Genomic DNA, 7,299 nt, shown 5'->3' on the forward strand with positions numbered 1-7,299 from the left:
TTAGGTTTTAACACATGGGGCAGGCCTTCCAGTTAGGGAAAGAAAAAGAAAGCAATAAACATTTACCTTTACCTTTTCTACTGCTGCAGACCAAGTCTTGCGACTTCCGCAGTGATCGGTACATACATCTGACGTTCTCCCTAGCCTATGTCTAAAATGCGAGAAAATTCTATGTGGAAGATTTCTTTTCTTCCACACGTTTGAAATTTACCACAGTGAGTCTTTTCTTCATGATGGATAACAGGAAACATCTATAGCTAAGGAACCTGTTTGAAATCATTTTCAAGCCATTTTTTAAAGCCGCCGTGAGAGGCAGAATTTACCTCAGCTCTTACCCAGCATCAGGAATTTAGGGCCTCAAAGAACAGGGTGCTCAAAACCCTGAAATCTTTGGGAAAGAGATTGACTTTTGCTTTGTTTCTCGAGTTTAGAACATCTTTCCCCTGCCCCCATGCCGGGCTACTCGAAGCCCTCCCTACGCATGGACTCCCTAAGAGGAGGAGGCGAGAATTGGAGAGAAGAGAATAAAATTTAAACTCAGTCCTTTCTAATGGTCTCTCTTTCCCAGAAATAAGAGTCTGCAGAGAAAACACAAATGGAAAATCTAAATCTGGTGAGATTTGCAGAAGTTCAAGGTTTCGCTGGGTCAGGAACAGGGTAAAACTAACCTCTCAGGAGTCCTCGCCAGGAAAATAGAGCCAAGTGAAGGACAAGAAATTGCATTTAAAATTTTCACTTTTTAGACTTCCTAGTAGACTCCACTGTTTTTTCTCTGGGCCAATTATTACCGCCAATACTTTCCTGGGACTGTCGATGAGGAGCCAGAAGTTACAGATTCCAGGATACAGTGAAGTAGGGAATTATCAAAGGTCTGTTTATAAAAAAGTATACTGCAAATAGATCCAGAGAAGTAGACAGTGTGCCTGAAATGGTAGGTTAAAGCTTTGGTAAAGGGCCCCACCGCTTCAACACAAAATGCGGCCATGCCAGGAGGCCTATCCGACTGACCCTAAGAGGCCCAAATAAAGACTAACCAATGGTCACCTAATTATCCAAACGTTTCAGGCTATCACTGACAAGAAATGAGGATCTTAATTCTAAAAGTCTTCAGCATGGAGATAAACCTGCTTTCTCCTGCAGCACGTCCCTTTCTGTAAGGCAGCTTTGTTCTTGTTTTGTTTGTAACACTTAACATTTTTACCTTGGGGCAACACAGTCCCATTTTCACCCAGTTGTCTACTCTCTCCAGATTATCCTATTACATTCTAGACTCAGAGAATCAAATAGATTGATTTAAAAGTAGCGTCCATTGAACATTATGATCATAAGAATTTTTTTTAAAAAACATTGCCTAAAGAAATTTAGCATCTAAGACAGTAATAGGGAGACTAACTCTCATTCTTAAAAAAATTCTCTCTTTGGACAATTAGCAAAGTTTGGGGTTTTTTTAGGTTATAAATAACATAAACCTCTCAAGTTACCCTTGCAGAGTTGTGTTTTTAACATTTTGGGTTTATATTAAATTATATTTATACTGTATCAATTGTGTCTTTGCTTCGTTCTAACCTTTTGGTTAGCAACTGACAGCTTAACCACTCTCCCACCAGGTCTTCTTAGCTCAATGCATAGAACTGTGTGATTTCTTGAGCAGCAGAAAATATAAGCCACTAGAGTCCATTGCACTCAATAAAGTCACCTTTGAAAATACGCTTCTATCGCTTTCTTTCAAATTCCAGCATACAGTTTGTCTTCTCATCATGGAAGCCACTACTTACGTTACATTTAAGAAAATAAATAAAAGTAATGCAAAGTTTCTACCAGCTGAATGTTGTACTAATGTTCTACTTTTATCAAATTAAGTAATCGTTTGGATTTCTTATTATTAAGTATAAATAAATTTTGTTATTATTATATTTGTTCAATAGAAAGTAAATAAATAAATGGATGAATTAATAAATAATTTGGAAATGTATATTTTAGTCTGAAGTCTTTTGGGGAAAAGATAATGCACTTCAATAAAAACTTGTCAAGCTTCCTCCTTCTGTTTACTGGTAAATTTAAATACCACAAAATGTAATTAAAGTGATATGAAACGCTTTGAAAGCATGGCCTAAATGTGTTTCAACCATACATTTGATTTCAGAAACTTGCACTACAATTACATAAAAATAAAATCTTTCTCTGTTTTGCATGTCTGCTCTATTGGCGGGGTGGGGCCGGAGTTATGAGGTTTCTCACCTTCATCTCATGTTCTTAAAGTACATTTCACTTGGTATGTTAGTGGAAAGAGGAATCTCTTCTACATTTTTATAGCTAATTTGCTCTGTACATATGTATTATACCTTAAGATTCAAAGATATGTGATCAGTTTGCAATAAAAAGCTTTGGGTGATAGAATATGTGTCTTACTAAACTTTGTATGTTCCTGGGCTTTACCAACCATTTTGAACTAGGCCCATTCTTTTCAAATTTCTGATAAAGTTATTAATTGAGCTGCTAAAATAGCTGTATCCAATACTCGGGTTCATTTATCTCTTAGCACTAAATTAATTTTCAAAACAGTCTCTGGATTTTCTGTAGTTCCTTTTCTCTCAAGAATAAAATAATTATATGTTTCCAACAAAATTCTGAACTAACTTCAAATTTTTGTAAATATATATTTTTAATTCTATAAAAGCAACTAAGTTATTTCAGCATCATTTCTAGGTGCTCATAATTTATTGACAGTGGTGGTGGCTACATTTGAGTTTATTTCAACTCACGGTGACCCTATATGACAGAGTAGAATTGCCCCAGATGGTTTTGTAGGGTGTAACCACTACAGAAGAAGATCATGAGATCCCACTGCTGGGGTGGAACTGCCAGCTTTTTGGTTAGCAGTTGAGCATGAACCATTGCAGCTCTAGGACACCTCTGTTGATAATATCAAGTGTCACTAAAACCTTAGAAACCCCATGGGGCAGTTCTACTATATCATAGAGTAGCTATAGTTCAGAATTACCTTGATGTCAGTAAGCTTGGGCATCTGTTTCTGAATATGTAGGTACTTAACTCATGTGTTGTTAAGTGCTGTAGACTTGGTGCCCACTCACCGAGAACCTATGTACAAGGTAATGAAACACCGTCTAGTTCCAGGTCATTCTCACAATTGTTCCTATGTCTGAGTCCATTGCTGCTGCCACTGTGACAATCCATCTCGATGAGGGCCTTCCTCTTGTTCACTGCCCTCCACTTTACCCAACATGATGTCATTCTCCAGGGCCTGGTCTCTCCTGACAACATGCCCAAAGTATGAGAGCAAGTACTGCCATTTTTGCCTCTAGAGAGAATTCTGCCTGTCCTTCTCAGACAGGTATGTTTGTTCTTTTGTCAGTCTGTGGTATTTTCAACATTCTTCACAAAAACCATAATTCAAAAGCATCTTCTTTAGTCTTGTTTGAAATCATCCTTAGTCTTCCTTATTCAATGTTCAACTTTCCCATTCTTATGAGGCAATTAAAAATACCATCCATGATTTTTGTCAGATGAATTTTAATCTTCAGAGTCACAGCCTTGGTTTCAACACTGTGAAGGTCATGTGCAGCACATTTACCCACTGTAATGCGTCATTTGATCGCTGGACTTCTGCTTTCAGAAGTATTGATTGTGGATCAAAGTAAGACAAAGTCTTGACTACTTTAATCTTTTCCCCTTTTATCATGATGTTTCCTTGTAGTGCAATTGTGAGGATTTTATGTGTATACCTATACATGTAAATACATGGTAATGTTGTGCTAGCATAGTCAAAATATTATCAAGAATATCTCCTCCACAAAAAATGTCAACATTTTAACAAACAATACTCTGGGTATAAAATTATCCATCACCTTGATTTTCTATTAATTCTCAGAAAAGAGGGATACATAACCTTCTTTATCAACTGTCCAATATTTATTTGTTTGACAGTATGAAATATAACTCCATTTCTGATGGGAATTTAGTTTGTTTTCAACTTTTCTTTGTAAACGCCTCACTGTAATGAATAACTCTGTGTATATTTATTTTCATACATACACATATAAAAACATATTTTCATATATAATCAATTATCTCTTTACATGTGCTCCTTTAAATAAAGTAAAAAAGTAAAAGACGTATACAGTTTCCAGTTTAATTCATATTGGTATAGATGAACAGCATCATAAATCATCAGACGCATCCCTTAAAGGCATTCTTTGAGTTGAGATTAATTTAAATATATATCGTAATCTATTTTAATTGTCAATTTTGAAATTTCTACTAAATTTGAGTATTTTTCTTGAATGCAGTGGTCTTTTGTATTTGCTTTATAAATTTATAGTCAAGATCCTCTTACAATGTTTATTACTCTATTTCTAATTTTCTGAATAATCTGTAGGAGGTTTTTTGTTTATTAGGTGATGTGACCTTCCTTTCAAATCTAATGCACATAGTATCTCAAGGTATTTCTTGTATTTAAGTAGTGTTCATATTGTCTTTATTTCTATTCTTTCCCCAAAAAAGTATTTCATCACAGAAATCAATATATACAAAACTAGAATCAGATAATGAACTCCTAGCTTCAATAATTATCAAAGATACTACCCAATAGTTATTTCTCAATTATTCATGTTTGTTTTTATTTTGTTTGAGTATTTAAAAGCAAAGCTAATTTTGCAACTTTCTGATAGATAAGTATATACTCTAACATTTCCCAACTCATGCAACTTTAATCGTAAGAAAATGTTGCCTGCCCGTCTGTTCTGCGTTAGATATCTAGTGCTTTCATAACAGAAACATCACAAGCGGATGACTTTAATGGGCAGAGATTGCTTTCTCACGGTTTAAGAGGCTAAAATTCAATATGCCTTCTCTATGTGATGACACTGCTGACATCAGATGAATCTTGGCTGAAAGCACAGAATATCAGTAAGATGTTTAGTTATGTTTTATTGACTGTGCAAAGACATTTGACTGTGTGCATCATAACAAACTATAAATAACATTGTGAAGAATGGGAATTCTATAACATTTCATTGTGCTCAGAAGCCTGTATATGTACAAAAGGCAGTTGAATGAACAGGACAAGGGAAGACTGCATGCTTTAAAATCAAGAAAGGTGTACATCAGGGCTGTGTCCTTCCACTATTATAATTCAATCTGTATGGTGAACAAATAAAACCAGACATTAGACTCTATGAAGAAGATTGGATTAGGCATCAGGGTGGAAAGAAGATTGATCAATTTGTGATATGCAGATGACATAACTTTGCTTACTAAAAGTAAAGAGGATTTGAAGCACTTGCTGATGAAGATCAAGGACTTGTTGATGCAGATCAAGACTTCAATAAGGATAACTCAATGTAAAGAAAACAAAAATATGAGCGTCTCAGTCGCCAGCAAGCTCTGAACCTTCTGCCATGGGACTGATTCAGTTCTGTTCTGACCGTCGCTGCTGAAGCTGATGATAATGCACTGATGGGTCTGGCTGTCACAGCCCACAACCTCATTCTGAACCTGAATGACCATGACTTTGTGGTCTGTGCTTATAACAGGACAGTCTCCAAAGTTGATGATTTCCTGGCCAGCGAGGCAAAGGGCATCAAAGTGGTTGGCGTTCAGTCCTTGAAGGAAATAGTCTCCAATCCAAAGAAGCTTTGGTGGATTACACATCTGGGCAAGGCTGGTCAAGCCGTTGATGATTTCAATGAAAAACAGCTACTGTTGTTGGGTGCTGGTGGTCATCATCATCGACGAGGGAAATTCTGAATACAAGGATACCACACGATGATGTCAAGGACTGTAAGGCCGAGGGGGTTTTGTTTGTGGGGAGTGGAGTGAGAGGTGGCAAAGAAGGGGCCCAAGACAGCCCATTGCTCATACCAGGAGGAAACGAAGGAGCCTAGCCACACATCAAGACAATCTTCCGGGACATTGTTGCGAAAGCGGGCACCGGAGAACCCTGCAGTGCCTGGGTGGGGTTGGAGGGAGCAGGCCCTTTGTAAAGATGGTGCACAATGGCATTGAGTATGCAGCTCACCTGCAAGGCTTACCACCTGATCAAAGACGCTCGGGGCATGAAGCCCGACGAGATGGCAAAGGCCTTTGAGGCGTGGAATAAGACAGAGCTAGACGCTTTCCTGATTGAAATCACAGCCAATCGATATCCTCACGTTCCAAGATACCGATGTCAACCACCTGTTACAAAGGTTATGGACAGTGCAGGGCAGAAGGGCACTGAGGAGTGGACAGCCCGAAAGTACAGCGTGCCTCTTACCCTCATCGGAGAAGCCACCTTTGCTGTATGTTTATCATCGCTAAGGGATGAGAGGATGCAGGCTTGCAAAAAACTAAAGGGTCCCTCCCAGTTCCAGTCAGGTGGAGACGAGAAATATTTACTGGAGGATGCTCAGAAGGACCCCTGTGCTTCCCAGATCATCTCTTAACCTCAAGTCTTTTTGCTCAAGCCACGGAATTTGGCTGGACCCTCAACTACGGTGGCATTTCTCTGATGTGAAATGGGGGGGTGAGGGTGGGGGGGCTGCATCATTAGAAGTGTATTCCTGGGGAAGAGAAGGATGCCTTTGACTGGAACCCAGCCCTTCAGCATCTCCTGATGGATGATGTCATTAGGTAGACTGGTGAAACTGCCAGGACTCCTGGCATCAGGCAGTCAGCACGGGGTCCAGACAGACTTCACCGCTGCATTCTCCTGATGTGAGCTGCTACTCGCCAACCTCTTCCAGGCTCAGAGGGGTTACTTTGGGGCCCAGAGGGGTTACCTATGAACTCTGAGTGAAATCAGGGCACTTCATGCAGTCATGGACAAGCCATGGTGGCAGTGTGCTGGCCTCTTCCGACAATGCCTAGGCAGGTGTTGCCTCAGCCACAAGTCCATCAACCAGGACATTCCATTCCACGTACCACACAACCCTGCTCACAGGGCCCTTTCACCTCCCGAGGCAGCTCCTCAAAGCAGTTGTCCCCCAGTTGGCCCTGGTACTGGCAGCAGCTCTACCCGCACAGATGGGAAGGGGTTTTTGTGGAATTGAATCTAACTTTGTATCATGCAGCTGATCCCCCCTATTTCCTCCCCCCCCCACACCCCATGGTACTTAATCAAAAGTGTGTTTAAAAAGAAAATGAAAATCCTCACAACTGTATCAGTAGATAAGATCATGATTGAAAGATTGAAGTTGTCAAGATCTCCTTTTGCTCGGATCCATAAACAACGCTCATAGACGCAATGAGCAGGAAACCAAAAGGCCTATTGCATTGGGCAAACTTGCTGCCCAAAATCTC

At 39.5% G+C, this 7,299-nt stretch overlaps 1 pseudogene; it reads left to right on the forward strand.

Annotated features, from left to right (window-relative positions):
* The first annotated feature begins 813 nt into the window (after window positions 1-813).
* Window positions 814-6,867, forward strand: LOC142455985 (6-phosphogluconate dehydrogenase, decarboxylating pseudogene; annotated as a pseudogene).
* The last annotated feature ends 432 nt before the right edge of the window (window positions 6,868-7,299 follow it).

The sequence above is a fragment of the Tenrec ecaudatus genome, chromosome 9, assembly GCF_050624435.1.
Source record: "Tenrec ecaudatus isolate mTenEca1 chromosome 9, mTenEca1.hap1, whole genome shotgun sequence".
Taxonomy (NCBI): Eukaryota; Metazoa; Chordata; class Mammalia; order Afrosoricida; family Tenrecidae; genus Tenrec; species Tenrec ecaudatus.